Source organism: Macaca thibetana, chromosome 11 (assembly GCF_024542745.1).
Source record: "Macaca thibetana thibetana isolate TM-01 chromosome 11, ASM2454274v1, whole genome shotgun sequence".
Classification (NCBI taxonomy): Eukaryota; Metazoa; Chordata; class Mammalia; order Primates; family Cercopithecidae; genus Macaca; species Macaca thibetana.
In genome coordinates this window covers 94548677-94568455 of record NC_065588.1, presented here as the reverse complement: position 1 = coordinate 94568455, position 19779 = coordinate 94548677, and the positions used below count along the sequence as shown (strand labels likewise).

At 39.3% G+C, this 19779-nt stretch overlaps 1 protein-coding gene and 1 long non-coding RNA gene across 2 annotated transcripts in view; one reads left to right on the top strand and one right to left on the bottom strand.

Annotated features, from left to right (window-relative positions):
- SLC25A3 (solute carrier family 25 member 3) overlaps positions 1 to 19779 on the bottom strand; it is a 772593-nt gene that overhangs the window by 330082 nt on the left and 422732 nt on the right. The window lies entirely within an intron of this gene.
- LOC126931294 (uncharacterized) overlaps positions 1 to 19779 on the top strand; it is a 207739-nt gene that overhangs the window by 9022 nt on the left and 178938 nt on the right. Inside the window, exon 3 of the long non-coding RNA XR_007717821.1 lies at positions 14690 to 14867. This is a non-coding gene — a long non-coding RNA (uncharacterized LOC126931294). The remainder of the gene's footprint in view (positions 1 to 14689; positions 14868 to 19779) is intronic.

The following is a 19779-nucleotide window of genomic DNA, read 5'->3' as shown; positions in this document are numbered from 1 at the left end:
TAACAATGTGAACAGGCTTGAAAGCAGATTCTTCTCCCGAAGCTCTAGGTAAGCTCTCCAGTTGGCTGACAACTTGACTTCAGCCTTAGGAGACGCATAGCCAAAAAAACAGTCTAGTCAACCTGGACTTCTATCTACAGAATAGTGAGATAATACACTTGGGTTGTTATATACCATTAAGTTTATGGTAATTGGTTGCCGCAGCAATAGAATACAGATACATAAATTAATTTACTAGTTCCAAAAGACTAGTTTTTAGAAACTTATAAAAGGTGGAATAGGCTGGGTGCAGTGGCTCACGTCTGTAATTCCAGCACTTTGGGAGGCCAAGGGGCAGATCACTTGAGCCCAGGAGTTCGAAACTAGCCTGGCTAGCATGGTGACACCCCGTCTCTACTAAAAATACAACTAGCCAGGTATGGTGGTGCACACCTGTAATCCCAGCTACTCTGGGAGGCTGAGGCATGAGAATCGCTTGAATCTGGGAGGCGGAGGTTGCAGTGAGCTAAGATCACACCACTGCACTCCAGCTTGGGCAACAGAACAAGACCCTGTCACAAAACAAAACAAAACAAAACAAACAAAACAAAACAAAAGAACGTGGAATAGCCTGGGTCTGCTACAGACTATGAAAATCCCCAGAAAGGATGCCACCGAAAAGTTACACGGGTTGGATTCCCTGGGATGGTGACAGTGGCAGTGGTGGAATTAGGGGATTGGTTGGAGCTGCCATCCTAACTAAGTCAGGGTGGGCAGTTCATTGACCCCCCAGGAATAGGCTTAATTTCATCCTGATTTGAAGCTGAGTACAAGTTAGATTTGGCAGGGCAGGGTCAGGCAGAGCAGAGGTTGCAGAAATAAATAGCAAGAGTTAGTCTGGAAATAGTTTTTCTCCAGAATTTTGAAGATATTTCTCTCTGGTCTGCCAACTTCTAGAGTTCCTCTTGAGAAGTCCAATGTCATTCTGATTTTAAATCCTTTGTACGTTTTTTCTTTTTCTCTCTGAAGTGTTTGGGATCTTCTCTTTAATCCCTGATATTCTGAAAATTTGTAAAAATATACACTGGAGTTGTTTTTGTCATTCTATGCTGGACACTCAATAGGCCCTTTCTTTTTTTCAGTTCTGTGCAATTTAAAGTATTATTATTATTTTATTTATTTGTTAATTTTTTTTTGAGACAGAGTCTCTTTTTGTCACCCAGGCTGGAGGGTAGTGGCAGAATCACGACTCACTGCAACCTGGACCTCCCAGGCTTATGCAATCCTCCCTCCTTAGCCTCTGGAATAGCTGGGACTACAGGTACATACCACCATACCTGGCTAATTTATTTATTTATTTTTTATTTATTTACTTTTTTTTAGAGACCGAGTCTTACTATGTTGCCTAGGCTGGTCTTAAACTCCTGGGATCCTCCCAAAGTGCTGGGATTACAGGCATGAGCCATAGCACCCAGCATCGTGTGTTATTTCTTTGATAATTTCTTTCCTTCCCTTTTCTGTATGGGACTTTTATTAATAAGATATTGGGGTCCTAGATAGATTATATAATTTTCTTATCTTTTCTATCATCTGTTTTTTTATTTTCTAATTTCTTCAACTTTAACTGCTAATTCTCTCATTAGAGTTTTAAATTTGTTTTTTTAAAATTAAAATATTTTTCTCATTACATATATACTTATTAATTTTAAAATAGCACTCTGCACTTGTTTCTTGGATACGATATCTTATTTCACTGAGGATATACTAGTTTCATTTTAGTTTTTCTTCTCTACAATCATTGTTTCTGTTTTCTCTGAACTTCCTTTTTCCCATTTGCTTAGGTTCTTCTTTTTCACATTAGAGACTTTCTTCAAGCCTATTGTTTCCTTGGCTGTCTGTTCATATTTAATGTTAAGCTTCTACAGAGTTGAGTAAAAGCTCTGGGTGCTTGGTTGGTCTGGCTGACTGGTGGCTTTGGTCAGGCAGGGGCCTATAGATCTTTCCTCAGTGGTTTCCTGACTTCTCTAAGAATGGATAATCTAATTGATTACTTTGGATTGGTGCAACTGAAAGATGGCTTTCTGGAAACCATAAGGCATAAGAGTCCATTGTTAACAATCAGACTAAAATCAGGCTGGCTGTTTCCAGCGTTGTGCTGCGTCACTTGTGACTCGCTGTGGAACTTGTTTCCTGCCTCGTTAGGATACTAATGGTACCCACGTTATAGGACTATTGTTAAGGTTAAATGAGTTTATACATATAAACTACTTACAATGTGAAATGTCATGAGAGCTCAATAAAGTACATGTTTTACTGTAATCATCGTCGTAATTACTGTTTCAGTCCAGTTCGCCTGCCGTGCCTCGTGCCTCCCTCTATTGCCTTAGTGTGGAAGCTTCTCTGGTTCACCGTTTCCAACCTTCTGCCAAAGTGGAGAATGAACAATCTCCTTGTGAGTTGAATTGCGAAGGGGACCTAGGGGACTTCCCAGCTCCTCAGTCTGACTTTTAATCAATCTTCTAGGTCTTCATCCCCACCTCTCACCCCTTCAGACGTACCTGGTATCGCCAATTCCTATGTCTTTCTGAAGTTCAGAGGTACAAGCAGACTTTCTTGCCAGTGGCCTTTCCTTCTGGAGGCAGTTCCCAGATTTCTGTCTGCTAAGTCTGTGACAGCCACGTGTCCCTCTCTGGTCTGGCATCTATTGTCTCCTCTCCTGTTCTTATACGCTTGGAGGATTTATACCTTTCATATCCCTTTACTGACAGTCTAGTTTCATCTGAGGAGGAAATGAAATCACCCTCTGTCTCCAATTAGCCCTGTTAACCACAAGGCCACTGGTCTCATTTCTTTGTCTGTGAAATGAGGGGTTACAGTGGGTAAACTTAAAGGCATTTTCCTCCACTGAAAGTCTTCGCTCCTGCATCTGGTTTAGCTTTAATGTAATTCCCAGCTGATCACAGCTAGATTCTCTATCACTTATCTCATTCTCAGAAGAGCAGTGATTATTTTTACTTTTGTTGTTTTGAACCTCTTTGAGCGAGAGACCTGCGGAGTAGCAAATTATATCTGGTGTACAAATTAGAGTAAACTGAAAAACACAGGTGACTTTTGTTCCCTTCTGCATCACAAAGACCTTTTCAATACACCTGATTGATTGTAAAGGGAACTCCGCAAGCAGATGTGAGCTACTGGGACTCTGCTAATGGTAATTTGGGTGCTGTCATATTTATCATGTTGTGCTATTTGGCAAGCAAGTAGGAAGCCTTTAAACTTTTTGCTGTTTCTGAAAAAATAAAAATTCAGAAAGAAGATGATACCAAAATTTCAATCAGAAAGAAGTTTCCTGTTTATGGGGAATCACAAAGAATGTTCTGATAAGTCAATAAAAGTCCTGCTTTGGTCCAATTAGATTGGAGTCTTTGATTCATGAAGTCTGGTGGAAATGGATTGTCTTCCCTGTTGGAACTCCACTATGTGGCTTGGCACTTTATACTTGTAGCCTCAGTGCCTGTCCATGTTTGTTGTATTCACTGCTGTTAATGACTAGCTCTTAGGAGTTCTCTTTTAATATCCAGAAGAAAAACTTCCAAAAGATAATGACTTCTTCTAAGGTACGACGTTATATAGTATTTGAAATGAAAAACAACTTAAAGGCCAGGTGGGGTGGCTTATACCTGTAATATCAGCACTTTGGGAGGCTGAGGCAGGCGGATCACAAGGTCAAGAGATCAAGACCATCCTAGCCAATGTGGTGAAACCCCACCTCTACTAAAAATACAGAAATTAGCCAGGCGTGGTGGCGCCTGCCTTTAGTCCCAGCTACTCTGGAGGCTGAGGCAGGAGAATCGCTTGAACCCAGGAGGCGGAGGTTGCAGTGAGCCGAGATAGTGCCACTGTACTCCAGTCTGGCAACAGAGTGAGACTCCATCTCAAAAAACAAACAAACAAACAAACAAAAACAAAAACACAAAAGCTTAGAATTTGGTATAATCCATTGTATGTGGTTTTTGTTTGTCTCAGTGCCATTGGTATAAGGCATGGGAATAGATTCCTCTGAAAAGTTTTCAATTAAAACAGAAGTCCTAAATAAAGTAAAAGAGACAGACATTGACAATCTTTAACTCTCTTAAAACTCAATTATTTTGCATGCAGAACATTATTAAAGGCTTGTAGTAAAAGAGATGAATGCATCAATATTTGACATGTTTAGGTTATTCGGTGGTTCACTCTGTTTATTTATTTATATTGCTACCTAAAAATATTTTTGGTATACATGTGATAATTTGATACATTCATGTGAGCAAATAAGGGTAAATGGGATATTCATTATCTTAAATATTTATCTTTTCTTTATGCTAGGAACATTCAAATTATTCTCTTCAGCTATTTTGAAATGTACAATCAAGTAATATTAACTATAGTCACCCTACTGATCTGTTGAACACTAGGTCCCATTTCTTCTATATAACTGTATATCTGTAACCATCAATCAAACTCTTTTTATATATTCCTCCCCACTGCCCTTCCTGGCCTGTGGTAACCACCAATCTCTTCTCTACCTTCATGAGATCCACTTTTTAAGTTCCCATATATGAGTGGAGAATGTGGGATATTTATCTTTCTGTGCTTTGCCTGTTTCACTTAACATAATGACCTCTCGTTGCACCCATGTTGCTACAAATGACAGGATTTCATTCTTTTTTATGGCTGAATAATATTCCATTGTGTATATAATCACACTTTCTTTTTTTTTTTTTTTTTTTTTTTTTTGAGATGGAGTCTCACTCTGTCGCCCAGGCTGGAGTGCAGTGGCACAATCTCAGCTCACTGCAACCTTCGCCTCCTGGGTTCAAGTGATTCTCCTGCCTCAGTCTCCTCAGTAACTGGGATTACAGGGGCCCGCCACAACACCCGGCTAATTTTTGTATTTTCAGTAGAGACAGGGTTTTGCCATGTTATTCAGGGTGGTCTTGAACTCCTGACCTTAGGTTACTATGGTCAGGATAGTACTTGGCCTCCCAAAGTGCTGGGAGAAGAGGCATGAGCCACCACACCTGGCTGTATCACATTTTCTTTATCCTTCACTCACTGATGGACACTTAAGTTGATTTCATATTTTGGCCATTGTGAATAGTGCTGCAATAAACATGAGAGTGCAGACACTCTTCAATATACTGATTTCCTTTCTTTGAGGAAGCTCCATACTATTTTCCATAGTGGCTATATTAGTTTACATTCCCACCAACATTTTACTAGGGTTCCCCTTTCTCCATATCCTTGCCAGCATCTGTTTTTCCCTGTCTTTTTGATAAAAGCCTTTCTAACTGGGGTAAGATGATATCTGATTGTGGTTTTGACTTGCATTTCTCTGATGATTAGTGATGCTGAACATTTTTTTCATGTATCTGTTGGCTGTTGAGTTTCTTCTTTTGAGAAGTGTGTATTCAGATCTTTTGCCCATTTTAAAATCAGATTATTATTATTATTATTTTTTGCTATTAAGTTTGAGTTTCTTATATACTTTGGTTATTGATACCTTGTCACATGGATAGTTTGCAAATATTTTCTTCCTTTCTGTACGTTGTCTCTTCACTTTTTTGATTGTTCTCTTTTCTGTGCAGAACCTTTTAACTCGATGTAATCTCGTTAGTCTATTTTTGCTTTAGTTGCCTGTGCTTTTGAAGTCTTACATAAAAACTCTTTGCCCAGACCAATGACTTGGAGCATTTCCCCAGTGTTTTCTTTTAGTATTTTCACAGTTTTTAGGTCTTAAAGTCTTTAATCCATTCTGATTTGATTTTTGCATATGGTGAGAGATAGGGGGATGAAGGTACAGTTTCATTCTTCTGAATATGGTTATCCCATTTTCTTAGCACCATTTATTGAAGAAACTCTCCTTTCCCCATTGTATGTTCTTAGCATCTTTATAAAAAATGAGTTTGTTGTGAATGCATGGATATATATCTAGGCCCTCTATTCTGTCTCATTAGTCTGTGTGTCTGTTTTATTCCAAGACCATGCTGATTTGGTACTTTAGGTTTGTAGTATATTTTGAAGTCAGGTAGTCCAGCTTTGTTCTTTTTGCTCAGGATTCCTTTGGCTTTTTGGAGTCTTCTGTGGTTTCATATCAATTTTGGATTTTTTTCTATTTCTGTGAAGAATGTTATTGGTATTTTGATAGGGATTACATTGACTTTGTAAATTGTTTTGGATGATATTGTCATTTTTAACAATATTAATTCCTCTAATCCATGAGCATGGAATATTCTTCAATTTTTTTGTGTCCTCTTCAATTTGTTTCAGTGTTTTCATCATTGTTTTATAGTTTTCCTTGAATAGATTTTTCACATCTTTGGTTACATTGATTCCTAGGTATTTAATATTCTTTGTAGCTATCATAAATGTGATTGCTTTCTTGGTTTCTTTTTAGATTGTTCACTACTGGTGTATATAAATGTTACTGATTTTTGTATGTTGATTTTATAAGTCAAAACTCTATCATATTTATCAGATCTAATTTTTTTTAAGTGGGGTCTTTAGGTTTGTCTAAATATAAGATCATATTGTCTGTGTACAAGACTTAATTTGACTTCCTCCTTTCCAATTTGGATGGCTTTTATTCTTTCTCTTGCCTAATTGCTCTGGTCAGGACTTCCAGTATTATGTTGAATAAAAGTGGTGGAAATGAGCATACTTGTCTTGTTCTAGATCTTAGAGAAAAGGCTCTGAAGTTTTCCCTATTCATTATGATGTTGACTGTGGCTTTGTCATATATGGCCCTTATTATTTTGAAGTATGTTCCTTCTACACCCAGTTTGTTGATTTTTTTAATCATAAAGGGATGTTGAATTTTATCAAGTGCTTTATCAGCTCCTATTAAAATGATCATATGGTTTTTGTTCTTGATTCTGTTAATGTGATATATTATGCTTATTGATTTGTGTATCAATAATCAATATAATTATGTGGGATGAATCCCACATAATCATGGTGAATGATGTTTTAAATATGTTGTTGAATTTGGTTTGCTAACATCTTGTTGAGGATTTTTACATGTATGTTCATCAATGATATTGCTTAGTAGTTTATTTTTTGTGTATGTGTGTGTCCTTGTCTGGTTTTGGTATCAGAGCTTCATAGAATGAGTTTGGAAGTACTTCCTCTTCTTCAGTTTTTGAAGAGTGTTGCTAGAATTGGTATTCATTTTTTTTCAGGTGAAATTAATTTTAATAGATATTCATTTAACCCAATATATGCAAAATATTATCATTTAATTTATTTTATTTTTTCTTCAATTTTTAAGTTCAGGGGTACATGTGCAGGATTGCAGATTTGCTACATAGGTAAATGTGTGCCATGGTGGTTTGATATTCATTTTTCTTTAAATGTTTGGTGGAATTCACCAGTAAAGCCATCAGATCCTGGCTTTTATTTGATGGGAGACCTTTATTATGGCTTCAATCTTGTTACTCATTATTGGTTTGTTGAGATTTTTTATTTCTTCATAGTTCAATTTTGGTAGCTTGTATCTGTCTGGAAATTTATCCATTCCTTGTAGGTTTTCAAATTTTTTGTCATGTAATTGTAATTATCTCTGATTATTTTTTAGATTTCTATGGTCTCAGTTATTACATCTTCTCTTTTTGTTTCATATTTTCTTTGTGTCTTTTCCCCTTTTTTCTTAGTCTAGCTAATGATTTGCCAATTTTATCTTTTCAAAAAACCAACTTTTTATGTTTTCGATCTGCATTTTTTAGTCTCAATTTTATTTATTTCTGCTCTGATCTTTATTATTTATTTCCTTCTGGTAATTTTGAGTTTGGTTTGTTTTTGTTTTTATAGTTCCTTGAGGTATATTATTAGGTTTTTAAATTTGAAGTCTTTCAACTTTTTTTATATAGGTGTTCATTGCTATAAACTTCTCCCTTAGTACTTCTTTTTCTGTATCCCATAGATTTTGGTATGGCATATTTACATTTTCATTTGTTTCAAGAAATTTTAACGTTTTCTTCTTAATTTCTTAATTGACCAATTGGTCATTCAGGAACATGTTGTTTAATTTCCATGTGTTTGTGTAGTTTCTGAGGTTCCTCTTGTTATCATTGCTAATTTTATTCCATTGTGGTCAGAAAAGGTACTTTGTATGGTTTTCACTCTTTTGAAATTGTTGAAGCTTGTTTTGTGGCCTAAAGTATAGTCTATTATGGAGAATGTTCCATGTACTGATGAAAATAATGTGTATTTTGTAGCAATTGGGTAAAATGTTCTATAAATGTTAGGCCTATTTGATCTGGTGTGTAGTTTAACTTTAATGTTTGTTGATTTTCTGTCTAGATGATCTGTCCATTATTGAGAGTGGGGTGTTGAAGTCCCCTACTATTATTTTATTGCAGGCTGTACCTCCCTTTAGATCCATTAATGTTTGCTTTATATATTTGGGAGATCTAGTGTTTGGTGCATATTTATAACTGTTATATCCTTTTGCTGTACTGACCCCTTCATTATTAAATAGTGACTTTCTTTGTCTCTTTTTACAGCCTTTGACTTATAGTCCTTTTCATCAGATAGAACTGTAGCTACTCTGACCTTTTTTTTTTTTTTAGTTTCTACTTGAATGGAATATTTTTTCTATCCTTTCATTTTCAGTCTGTGTGTGTCTTTATGGGTGAGGTGGCTTTCTTGTAGGCAGCATATAGTTGGATCTTATTTCTTTATCCATTCAGCCACTCCATATCTTTAAATTGGAGAATTTAGTACGTTTAAATTCAGTGTTATTATTAACAAGTAAGGACTTACTACTGCCATTTTATTGCTTGTTTTCTGTTTGTTTTATAGGTCTTCTCTCTTCCTTTCTTACTGTCATACTTTGTGGTTAAGTGATTTTCTCTGGTAATATGTTTTACTTTGTTATTCTTATTTTTAGTGTATTTATTATAGGTTTTTTCATTGTGGTTACTGTGAGGCTTACAAAAAGATCTTAGAGACACAAGAAGTTACTTTAAAGAGATAATAATTTATTTTAGATCATAAAAAGAGAATAAAAACAAACAAAGAAAAAAGTAAAAAAAAGAAACCCAAAAACCACTGAACTCTAACACCTTTTCACATTTTGAGTTTTGGTTGTGTCAATTTACATATTATTATATTGCTTAGCCCTTGACAGGTTGTTACAGCCATTATTGTTTCTGATAAATTTGTCTTTTCAGTTTTATACTAGAGTTATAAGTGGATCGCACACCACTATTATAGTATTGGAGTATTCTGGGGTTTTCTCTGTTCTGAATTTTACCTGTGGGTTTTATAACTTCAAATTGTTTTGTACATTAGTGGATTTTTCTTTCAGATTGAAGAATTGCTCTTAGCATTTCTTGTAAGACAGGTCTGGTGGTGAATTTCTTAGCTTTTGTTTGTCTGGGAAGGACTATCCTTCATACTTGAAGGATAGCTTCATTGAATAAAGTATTCTTTGTTGGTGGTTTTTTCTTTCAGTATTTTGAAAATGTTGTTCCACTCCCTCCTGGTGTGTATGGTTTCCATTGAGAAGTCAGTTGCCAGACAAATTGGAGTGCCTTTATGTGTTATTTGCTCCCTTTTCTTGCTGCTTTTAGTATCCTCTCTTTGTTCTCAACATTTGAGAGTTTGATTATTACATGCTTTGGAGTAGTCTTATTTGGGTTGAATCTGGAGATCTCTGAACTTCTTGAACCTGGATACTTACATCTTTCTCAAAGTTTAGAAAGTTTTCTGTTATTGGCTGGGTGCAGTGGCTCATGCCTGTAATCCCAGCACTTTGGGAGGCCAAGGTGGGCGGATCATGAGGTCAGGAGATCAAGACTATTCTGGATAACACGGTGAAACCCCATCTCCACTAAAAATACAAAAAAGTAGCTGGGCATGGTGGCAGGTGCCTGTAGTCTCAGTTACTTGGGAGTTTGAGGCAGGAGAATGGCGTGAACCCAGGAGGCGGAGCTTGCAGTGAGCAAAGATCACACCACTGTACTCCAGCCTGTGTGACAGAATGAGACTCTGTCTTTAAAAAAAAGTTTTATGTTATTACATCTTCAAATAATCTTTCTAACCATTTGTCTTGTTCTATTCCCTCTTGAACACCAATAATTCTTAGATTTGATCTTTCGAGGTTATTTTCTATATCTTGTAGGCAATCTTTTTTCCTTTTCATTCTTTTTTCTCTTCTGAAAGTATAGTTTCAAATTGCCTGTCTTCAAGTTCACTGATTCTTCCCTCTGCTTCATTCATTCTGTTGTTGAGAGCCTCCAGTGAATTTTCCAAGTCAGTGAATGTATTTCTCAGTTCCAAAATTTCTGTTTGATTTAAAAAATTATTTAAATCTCTTAGTTAAATTTCTCTGATACATTTCTGAATTGATTTTCTGTATTATTTTGGAGATCACTGAGTTTCCTTAAAACTGCTATTTTGAATTCTTGATCAGAGAGCTCACATATCACCATCTTGTTAGGATCTGTCACTGGTTCCTTGCTTTGTCCATTTGGTGAGGTCATGGTTTCCTGTTGTTTCGTGTGGATGTCTATATCTTTGTATTGAAGAATTAGTTATTTATTATAGTTTTCTCTGTCTGGCTTGTTTTGTTTTTTATTGGTTATGTTGCTTAGAGATTCCTTGTAATTTACCTGTTGGATTTCTTATATATGTTTTTTCTGTTAGGCCGCTGTCTTCTTTTTGGTACTAGATGGTGCCTAAAGCTCAGGTTTGTCTTGGCTCTAGCAAATAATTAGAGTGCTGCCTGTTCAGAATGTGGAATGTCCCCAAAAAAGCCTATCCTGACAGTATGGAAAGGCTGGCTAAGGGTTCATTTTCAGGGGACCTATGAAACATACTTCCTACAGCATAGTGCTGCTGAACAGCCACTCTCCTCTGGTGTCTCCTTTGGCTGAGTTATAGAGCAGAGCTTTCAAGGCTAGAGATGGTGGTCCAACTTTGCCCCCTTTTTTTGTTGCCTGTCCTCAGGGATATGTCTCCCTTCAGGTAGTTAGACTGCTTCCTGTGGGTTAAGGCATAGACAGGTCTCCTGCCAAAGAGCCTGAGATGGTGGAGAAATTGGTTGTCTACCTCTATCTTACTTTTTCTAGTGTAGAAACCATAAGTCAAAGGACATTTGCCATGTGTTTGGGGTAGAGCAAATTTGGGGAGGGGAGTGAAGGATATGAGAATCTGATTTTCTATCTGCTCAGAGTTTTGTTTTAAACTTCTCTGTGTCCTCAGGAATGGACTCATCCTTATGTTTGAGTTCTGGGATATCACTGGTGATAATCTCAGTGCTGCATATTGGGTTTTATTTTTCTGTAGGGTGTGAGGATAGGGATGGAAGCCAGCTTGTGTGTATACCACCATTTTGGAATCAGAAGTCTCTATACTGCATCTCAGTGGCTCACTCATTTACTTGGAATCAGTACTGTATTCAGAACAATTCTTATCACATTTGGAATGGCTTTTTTTGATGAGATCATAATTATGACATATGCTGTTTGTTGACTACCTAGCAGATACTAATTTCTTTATCTTTGCTAACAGAACCCAGGTTTTGTTCATGAAAAGAGTGGCTAAATTCTTCAGGGGCTTTGTGCTCCTCAAGGACTTTGGAGTTTTATCTCCAAGAGCTGAATCCTGATAAGTCTTAGGTTTTGTCTCTTGCCATTGATTGATTTAGGACTGAGCATGTAATGTAATTTTGGCCAGTGAAATGTAAGATGAGGTAAAGTCTACAAAGTGGCTTCTGAGAAAGTTATCTTTGCTCATGATGAAGGACTGGAAACCGGCATTGTTGTGTGTGGGTATGACATTTGAAAGAGCTAAAACTATTTGCAGTCATGAGGGAATATTCTTGAGGACCTCACTGAGGATGGTAGATTAGAAAGACAGGCTGGGCGCAGTGGCTCACGCCTGTAATCCCAGCACTTTGGGAGGCCGAGGTGGGTAGATAATGAGGTCAGGAGACTCAGGCCATCCTGGCTAACATGGTGAAACCCCGTCTCTACTAAAAATACAAAAAATTACCTGGGTGTGGTGGCACATGCCTATAATCCCAGATACTCAGGAGGCTGAGGCAGGAGAATTGCTTGAACCCAGGAGGCAGAGGTTGCAGTGAGCAGAGATTGTGCCACTACACTCCAGCCTGGGTGACAGAGGGAGACTGTATCTCAAAAAAAAAAAAAAAAAAGAAGAAGAAAGACAAAAAGAACCTGGGTATTGAAAATATTACCAAATGCTGATTTGATTAACACTAAAACAACTTAATGTTTAGACTTTGCGTTTTGTGTGATAATAATTCCCTTATCATTTAACCCATTTCGAGTTGTTGCATCAGTTACTCATAGCTGACATAATCCTAACCAATGTAAAAGAACTGCAAATATTAAAGAACTCACAGAACGTAAGCACTGAAAACGATGTTAATATACTATTCAAAAAGCACTTGTTTGTTGAGAAAGATAGCACTGTGCTAGATAGTGGGTATAGCAGATAACAAGACACTGTCCCTGATCTTTTAGAACATATCATCTAGTGGGCCTTAGAAAGTATTTGGTCTAATCTTCTTATTTGGACAGGTAGGGATAGCTTTTATCTCTCTCAGTGTTAGTATAATTATTTTAGTCACTTAATATAGGAGGGTGGATCCTATAAGTTTGCCATTCTTTTTGCTTTTGAACACACAGCTAGCTCTTTTGCTCATCTGGTTACTTGAAAGTGTTGGCTATTCAAGGTTAGGCTTGGAACTGAGTTTAGACATAAGGGTTGTAGAGTGCTAAATTTTTGTGCAAAATAGGGTGAGAGGAATGTGCAATGACTTGGACAATCTCTCTCTCTCTCTCTCTCTCTGTGTGTGTGTGTGTGTGTGTGTGTGTGTGTGTGTGTGTGAAAGACAGAAGACAGAGAAACGGCAAGTCAAGGACTGAGTGCTAGACTAGAAAGACCAGTGAGAAATCCCCTACGTGATGATGAGTTCCAAGATGAGACATGACCGATATGTAGTTTTAAGTATTTGCTGTATCATGCAGAAATGTAACTTTCTGGCAGTGACCTAGAAAAGTTTTGTAGAAATGTGCAAGTTTTGCTACACATCACAAGCTTTGTTCCCCGGTTGCTTGAGTGAGAAGACAGGAAGATAAAAGATTGACCTCAAGGCATGGAACACAAAACAAGCATTCAGCAGAGGCAGGAAATGGGAGAGAATTCAGCAGAGGCAGGAAAGCATGTCCCATTCCCCTATCTGCCTCTCTGCAGAAATTTTGCAGAGATCTTGAAGAGGGCTCTGGACTTTCCACTAGATACACAATGGTGTTTGACCATTTTAACTGACATCTTAAGGGGACATCTGGATTAGAGTCATACTCTGCTGGTGGCCGCAGCACTCATCATAATAGTAATTATTCAATTATTGGGTCATTGCCTTCCTACTTAGAGAGTAAGCTCTTTGATGACAGGGCCCATGTCCATTTTCATGATAAAGTTCATATTGGGTAGGATTTAAAAATAAGTATTCAATTAATTTTTATTAAATAGTTCCCTTCTGGCAGAGAAAGACTGTAATTCAAATAGTCACAGTATTTCCCTTCCTCTGCTTGCAGAGGAGAAGCAGTCTGCCTCCCTCTGACCTCTCCTAGGGAGAGGGCCTTGCCAGGTGGGTTCCAGGGTCAATTGTATATGATTGTGGCTGTTGAAGAGACTTGGAGAAGTTGAGAGAGACCACCCAGGTTTACATGGAAAATATCAGAGAGCTACGGACAGGAGAAAAGTAACAGATACAGACACAGGGAAGAGAGGCAGAGAAAAAAGTCTTGTGTGAGTTAAATTTGAGAGATTTGGGGAGCATAGGAGGGAGAGGAGAGGCTTTAGGGGCAGGTGCAGTGGCAAATGAATGCACACACACATGCACAAATAAGATATTAATGTAGAGAGAAAGTGGCAGGAGGAATGGTTTCAATACATTTTGCTGTGTGTTATGAGTGCGATCTCTTTGGGTAAATTTCAATAGATTTCAATAAAGATTTAAATTGCTTCTTGGCTATTTTTGACTGTATTTCTTTGAGGCTGACTTCTAGGTGAGAAAAGACCAGCCTGGCTTTATGTGGGTTACAACCACATGTAGCAGACTGAGTTTCACACTTTGGTGTCCTACATGATGCCTCCAAGCACTTAGTGGAAACAGCAAATATTTCTTGCACATAACTGAAATAATAATCATCTAAGATCGTGTTCCATCCAATCTTATAGCTTCTAACTATGGAATGAATTAAGACTAAAATGAAGTACATTCTTAGGTTTTGTTCTTTAGTAGGTTTAAAGAATGTGTTAAAACATGCATTGTGGAAAAGGACATTCCATTTTGAACTATTCCAGAAATATGCATAGGAACCATTTGGACTGATCTTATTGTCCATTTGAGTTAATCTGTGGGAAGCAAGGCACTCCCTATTGCTAGCCAGATCCTTCCAAGAATTTTAAGATATTCAAATTGGAATTTCTTTCTTCAAGCCCCCGAGGCTCACAGAAAAATCGCCCACAAGGCCAGAGTCGAAGTTATGCCTCCCAGCTGGGGCTCAGTCAAACAAAGGCATTCCTTCTTGTTGGTAACACATCTCTGTATCAGCTGAATTAACGGGATTTAAATTAAATGGAATCTCAGGTGAAAGATTTTATTTCAGAGAGGCAACTTTCATTTTGGTGGCAGGGAGAGAAGGCGCTTCTATCATCTGGTGATAGGATGGGGGCTTCAGAAAGAAGCAGGAAGAGCTCTGCGAATATTAGATGGCTCAGTGCTGAGTTCAGGAAGTCACTGTTGTGTTCTTAAAGAGGCTATGCCAGAGGACTTTGGAGACCCAGATGCTTCATTCAATGAACTACAAATGGTGAGTACCTCTGTGTGACATTGAGTTGTCTAGTCCTACTCCTTACCTATTCCATTTTCACCTCCCTTATTCCTGCCCTTCTAGGAGGCTAACGTGGAACTCTGTTTGTGGCCATGTTGAGGTAGAAGAGTGTCTCTCTTTATTTTTGTTTTTGGAGGCATTAAAAATCTTAGGCCTGTATGGGAGTACACACTCTGACAGCACTTATAGGTGTCGCTAGGAGGAGGTGTGAATACTTAGTGACCCAACAGGAGATGTGACCCCTTGGGAGGCTTCCAGACCTTGCTTTCCTCACTGGGCTGGCCAAGGTGCTGGGTGTCCAGAAGAGGAGCTGTGGCCTCCAGGGACTGTGTTTACTCATGGGGAAAACCACAGTGAACTGATTGGACTCCTTGCTGTCTGGGAGAAGTTCACTGTTTGAACCAGTCAGTCCCTGCCCTGCGATGTCCTCATGGGCCTAAAAGAAAAGAAATAAAGAGGTTGTAATTCCAAGATAATCACCTAATAAGGGAGGCTGCTTGGGATGATGAGAGAGAGAAAAAAAAAACTAAAATGCATGAGAATGCCTTCGGAGAAGTGCTTAGAACACCTGAGTGGGGAAATTGTTGGCAGAAAGGCTAAAGATGTGGCTTGGGTTTGTGTTTTAGGGTGAAGCTGAGGCAAAGCTCAAGGGACCAGTTTGTTACTGTCTCCAGTCTTTGTGCCCGTGGGAATATGGGCTCCTGGGGGCAGCCAGGGCTTGAGGTGTGGGGAAGAGGAGTACCTAAATAAGTGCCTGTCATCTGAGAGTCAGAAGAAATCCCGTGAAGAATCTGGAGTTGTTTCAGAAGTTACTTCAACCTAGAAGCCTTCCCTGAAACTCAGAATTATTGCGTGCGCGCGCACACACACACACACACACACACACTTCTCCGGGGGCAATGCCTCTTTAGTTATTTTCTTTTATTCTAGAAGGGGAGAGAATAGCATTGAGGTGGGATAACCAAAATGGAATTTAAAATGCACTTTCCCTCCCCATTCTACAGAGGATTGAGAAGGATTATGTGCAGCTTTCATGAAATGCCTTGTGTTCCTCTCTGGGAAAGAAACTGTAAATGTCAAGTTATCAGTCTCTGTGATAACAGCTCACACAGGTACAGGCAGACCCGGGAGGAAGGAAAGAGCATGGCTGGTCCATGCACAAGTGTCACCTGCAGTTACCAAGACCAAGGCCCTCGTAGTCTGGTGTAGCCAACAGATGGAGAGGTGACAACAACTAGAGTCAGGGAAGGGGATGGGGAGCATGGTGACACCTAAGAGGTACCAACCACCCTGCAGAGGGTTCACAAAGCAGAAGCAGCAGGCTTAGCAGGTGCAGCCCCTCACTTCTCAAACCCAATCTTCAGGTGCCACTTTTATGCTTGGTGTTAACCGAGCTTCTCAGACCCTGATGTGCAAGCAAGCCACCTGGAGATCTTGTTAAAATAAAGTTTCTGATTCAGTAAGCCTGAGGCTAGGGCTCCCCAGGTGATGTTGCTGCTGCTGGCCTGGGTACTATGCTCTGATTAGCAAGGTGTTAAGAGAATCTCAGGTCACAGCTGTATTCTTAGGTTGCACAGCTTCAATAGAAAGGAGAATCAAATTGTGTACAAAGATATACAAACACATTCTGCTGTCACTTAAGCTTATTAGTGTCAGAGAGAAATTGTCCAGATAACTCCCAATCTTTTGACTTTGGATTTGGAATGCCTTATATGAGTAAACACTTGCTTTCTATGGCTGACAGCTGATGCTGGGGTGTTCAGGCCTATATTAAGATGGTTTAGTAACTTTTTTTTTTGAGACGGATTCTCACTCTGTCACCCAGGCTGGAGTGCAGTGGTGTGATCTCGGCTCACTGCAACCTCTGCCTCCCGGGTTCAAGCGATTCTTGTGTCTCAGCATCCTGAGTGGCTGGAATTACAGGCATGTGCTACCATGTCCGGCTAATTTTTGTATTTTTAGTAGAGATAGGGTTTTTCCATGTTGGCCAGGCTGGTCTTGAACTCCTGGCCTGAAGTGATCTGCCCACCTCGGCCTCCCAGACTGCTGGGATTACAGGCATAAGCCACTGCGCCTGGCCCTAAGATGGCTTAGTACTTATTGAGTACACACCAGCTCAGGGGAGGGGCATGCTGAGTGGCACGGGAGGTGAGCTTGCCGTGTTCCTTGGCCAAGGACCACCTATGAAGTGTACAGCTTACCTGTGCATAGTTGGGAGCTGGCTTTGCCCTGGATATGTCTCCTCTGGTTGGGCTAGAGAGGGGAAGATAACGCTGTGCTCTTAAGGTCTCCCTCTTCTCCCAAGGAAGAAAATTGAGTAGGTAGAAAGAAACAGAACACAATGGCAAGAGAATGAATGTCAAGATATTGTTTGGGATTCTATTTTTTATTTTTGGGAGGAGAGAAAAATGAATTCCACAGGAAGAAGGACAAATCAAGGGGAACAACATTAGAAAAAGAAGAAACAAAAGAGAAGAGTGATGAAGAGAGGAAGGAAATCTCCTCAGTAGATAAAACAGATTTGCCAAATATATTACATTCATTAAGATTTTTCCCTGCTTATAATGTGTGCTTTTCGGAGGCTTTTCTTAGCATTAACGGACGCTCTGGGAGAGGAGAAAGTTGGCAGAGAGAAGCCTAGCAAATATATAAATAAGCTTTGGAGGTTTCAGAAGTTTCATTTCCCACAATAGAATGTTCTCCAGGCTGGGCAAACTTTTTCTTACTTAAACAAATGCTTTGAAAGACAAAGATTTCATATCGTCAGTGGAACATTCAGACTAATAATTGCCTCTGTTCTTCCTGCCTTGAAGTCTCAACAGCCAGCAGATTTATGATTCACTTTCAGCAATAAGCTCCTTCAAATAAATATCACTTTACCTGGCTGCAAATTGAGTTTTCGCAAACACACAGAGATAGACTTCACTAACAGGAACTAAGTTTTCTTCGTGTGTGTATGTATATATGATGGTGAAACAATGTGTTTGCTTTCTTCTCCCCATCTTCTTGGGGGAAGATTGATTTGAAAACTTGATTAAAAATAGCTACTTTTAAACAGCTGATTTGCCACCAGAAAGACTTTTTAGAAACTTCATGTTTTGGGAGCAAGGTGTGGAGGTGAGAAAGTAACAGAAGGAAATTTGACTTTTCCCTTAGGTTTGTGAACCTCAGAAATCTTATGCAGTCTAAGGTCGAGGAGTTGAAACCTATTTGCTTGGTAACTGTGGGGGAGATAATTTCAAAATTCTTAAAGCAAAATAAATGACACAAGCTCATGTAGACATCAGCATTAAATTGATGGCTGAAGAACCTGTGTTGGGATTGAGACTCTTTTATGTCAACACATCTTCTATCCGTGCTGTTCAAGTGTCCAGGCCAAGTCCATGAACATTATTGAGTTCCTTAAATACGCCTGGCAGTGTGGAAGCCAAGGATGTGAGGCATGACACTGACGCCCAGATAGATACATTTAAGTTGAGAACAACATGGAGGAAACACAGCTGTGGGAGTGCAGAGGATGCCCAATCTGGGGTAGGGGGCAGGATATCAGGTCCTCGAAGCATTCTGCCCTGCTCTGGGAGGTGGCAATCCCTACACGTACTTGTCCACAAGCATTAAGTGGAGTAGAAGACAATCAGGCCACTTTCAGTAGACCCAGGACACTATTTCTTTGGCTGGATCTCATGACACTGGTCTACGTTCTATCTGGATTCCATTCTCAGTCCCTGCCTCAGTTTGCCCTTTTTGTAGTGACTGCCTTGATGATAATGACTCTTCGTGGAGCACTTGGTGGGTGTCAGGCGTCAGGCTGCTAACCATTTTTTAAAGTGTATTCTTTTCTTGATACAGGTATTATTGTCACATTATAGATGAGGAAGCTGATGTTTACAAAATGTAATGTAACAAACTTTCCCAAGGTCACACAAACTAGTAAGTGGTAGAACTTGGATTTAAATTCAAGTCTGTCTGATTCCATAGCCTGCAATTTACATCATTAGTAACAACAACAGTCGTTAACATTTATTGAACACTTACCTGTGTGTACATAATTCCTATTATTTATTTTGTTTAACCCTCACATACATCCCTCACATAAGCCTCATGTGAGGGTATCAGTGGTTTTTATCCCATTTTACAAATGAGGAAATTGAGGATCAGAGATGTGACTAAGTGTCCAAAGTCACCCAGCTGGTAAGGGGGAGGGTCTAGATCCAAGCTCAGGTAGGCTGGCTCTGGAGCCCTGCTCTTAACCAGCCTCATCACCTGGATGCTGAGACCCTGCGTTGGTTTATGCTCTACTTTAGGTTCTGGACACAGACTTTGGCATTTCTAGAGCCATCGTCACATCCAATCTTTTAGTCTATTTCCTTTTCTCTTCCTTCACTGTTCCCCAAACATTTTCTAAAGACCTGTGGGTCCCAGGTGCTGTACTGGGCGACTGGGAGGTACAAGTAGATAACCAGAAGCATTTATTTAGAGAAATAATGAACTCTACTCTGAGCCAGTCACAATCAAGTGGCAAGACAAGTCTGCAAAGTGTTCTAGCGCCACGCAACAGGCCCTAAAAAGGAGGTATGTGTGAGTCCGCAGGTCACCTTTGAGAGAGTAGGAGCTGGCCCTGTGGAAGGTGAGGACACTCCTTGGAAGAGGCATTGTTTGGAAAAGAATCTTGAAAAGACAAGATCCACAAGGAGTTCACAAGATAAAGGAGGGAGGAAAGGCATTTAATCTACCAAGAAAAACAGACCTCAATTGAAGTCAAGGTTTTCACCTTCTCACGTGAAGGGTTGGAAGAAGTTAGTGGCTTGTTTGTGCCTCAGGAATCAACCATTCATAAAAGGTTGCATAAAAATAATAGCCGACGTTTATTGAATGCCTTCAATGGGCCAGG